At 40.5% G+C, this 2,513-nt stretch overlaps 1 protein-coding gene across 11 annotated transcripts in view; it reads right to left on the bottom strand.

Annotated features, from left to right (window-relative positions):
• The window catches only part of LOC101845712 (neuropeptide FF receptor 2), a 232,806-nt gene that overhangs the window by 192,313 nt on the left and 37,980 nt on the right, over positions 1-2,513 (bottom strand). The window lies entirely within an intron of this gene.

The raw sequence follows: 2,513 nt of genomic DNA, 5'->3' as shown, positions 1-2,513 counted from the left end.
AGAGAGAGAGAGAGAGAGAGAGAGAGAGAGAGAGAGAGAGAGAGAGAGAGAATTACAATTAGAATTAAAATTTCTAAAATGCTGTCTATTTGTTCTTGGGTAACTTGATCGTTGTGAAACACGAAATTTAAAGAAACAACTGTCAGTGTATTCAGTCACTCTCTCAGTCTCTGTCAGGTGCAATTTCCTCTTTTAGAGATCCTTTTTAGTTGTCGAATCAAAGCCGAGATAACAATAATCTAAGTTTATGTTTTCAAAATGATCGCCCTTTATAAGGTAAGGCTCCGTTTCAGGTTTGTTGAAATGACCTCACTTTCTAGACACAGTAATCTTTGTTTTCCTAAGATTAGCCGGGGGCTCTCGGGATCAAAGGGTTGCGGTGTACGCTTCTCATTCAATAAGTCCCTAAGTCGAAACCTAACCAGTGAAGGAAAATTTTCTTCTCTAAAAAATTATCCTTTCAGATTCTTTTCCTACTTTCTATCTATGTTCTGTTGTCTGCTTTCGTCTCAACGTTCTGCCCCCAACCCCCGCCCCATTGTCCCTTCCTCTGTGCACCTGGCTCTTTCCTCAGCCTTTCTACTGCTACTCCACGGCTCCTTCATACTGCTGTCTTTTAGCTACAACCTTGATCTTAAGGTAGGCAATGTTTAACACCCAGCTTTCTCGGACAGGGGCGAAAAATCCAGGAGCTCCTGTGTGCAAGTTGCGCACTTTAAAGATCCCTATGTCGTCCAAAATCGATAAGAGTAGGGTTTTGCCGCTACACTGTCAAATTCAAAATTCCTACCAACTGAAAAGGTTAAAGGTGTCCCGTGTGTTCATATGACATTATGCAGTTGAAAGCGCCGTAAAACACTTACTAAGCAACAACCTAAGATTCGCTTCGAGGCCAAGTCTCTCGTACTATGTAAACAATTCATTGACAAAAAAATGAAAGGTAAACTTTCTGGACGAAAGTTTGAACGTATTAAGGACTTTGAAAAAGCTGCCAATTCAGAGCTACGAATGGCACTGGAGGATGTCTACAACAACTGTTCCTTCTAGGATTGGAAAAGGAGGCTGGAATCCTTCATACAAATTCAGGAAAAATATTTCGAGAGACCGTAAAGATTTCAGGTCCGTGGTATCAGCCTAAAAAAAGATATTTCACAACTTCCATTAGTTTTTTATCCTCACTCGTATATCCAGATTTTAGACATGAAACCGTTTTCCCTCCGGCACGAGGATGAAATCAAAGTGTCAAAATTAACGAGTCTTTCTTTGAATAAATCGTTCCCGTGACAATCACTCTGCTGCTCTTAGGTGTGATTATATTTCCCTTCTCTCGTCCCCGGGAGGTAATTGAAGAAATCGACGGGTAGTGCTAGACTCCAATCGCAGAATAATGTTTCCCAGAGGTGGTAACAACCTTTTGCAAAATGTCACAGGCTTCTTGAGAATACAAATCGTGCCGTGCGTATAGACAGTTTGCCCAAGTCATCGGAATAAAAGAGAGTGATGTCTATGAAAAATCAAAGCCCCTTTTTTTGGATTTGGGGGGGGGTTGAACGGTGAGATTCACGAGCAAGATAATGTCTAATCACAACGCGAATTTTCTGGCACGTGAACATCTCTTGTTTTATTCTAGGTATTTTTACATCCCCCACCCCCCACAAAAAAAACCCAACAAAAAGCAATCGGTGCCATTTAAATCATTAGGAAGAGAGTTTCCGATCCTGTCTCTTCGGTCAGGGCCACCAGGATGTGCTGAGAGGGATCAACATCCCAGTAGAATGGCAGAGATATTTGATAAAAGTTATCCCCACACAGAAATCGAACACGATTCTTGTGCGTGTGACGATGAGGCGCCTAATCGGTTCACCACAGAGGTTGATTGACAGTCTATCAGAGCTTCTAGTTTTGTACCCAAAAAAATTGTACCATAATTTTTTTTTTTTTAAACGTTATAGAGTTGACAACATTCGCGTCTGTGGAATATCCGTAAGCTTCGTTTTCATGCCCGCAGAACATGGTAGATGCTATTAACGAGTCAGAGGTTGGTGGGATTTTGGTGGGGGCTCTGGTGTGTTTTGCTCCTTCTTTCCTATCAAATATAATATATTATCATCTATATCTCTCCTCCTTCTTTTCTTTGTACGTTACTCTCTTGTAATACTTCTAATCTCCCACTCTACTACGTGTGTTGCAAGTGCTGTCAAACTCTTACTAAAACAAAAATAGGTTGATTTCTCCACCTCCTTATTCAACATAAATGCCAGTGATCACCTAAACGGTAAATTTTTAACGTTCTTTTGGACATGGTTAAAATAAATCATGAGGCGTTAACAGATAACGCATTTCATGATAAAACGAAAGGAAACATTGTTTGTCAGAAATACATGTAAAAATTAACTGTGAAAACTTCAATTCGGCTGTTGTCGCGGTAAGCAGTCGTGCGGTATTCCCAAATTTCGATTACTAATTGAGAAGTGATTTGGATTTTCGAAAGCCCTTCTGCGTGTCAGGTTACT

The sequence above is a fragment of the Aplysia californica genome, unplaced genomic scaffold (genome assembly GCF_000002075.1).
Source record: "Aplysia californica isolate F4 #8 unplaced genomic scaffold, AplCal3.0 scaffold00478, whole genome shotgun sequence".
In the NCBI taxonomy this organism is placed as follows: domain Eukaryota; kingdom Metazoa; phylum Mollusca; class Gastropoda; order Aplysiida; family Aplysiidae; genus Aplysia; species Aplysia californica.
Note: the sequence above shows the minus strand (reverse complement) of the source record. Positions and strands in the feature narration are given on the sequence as shown.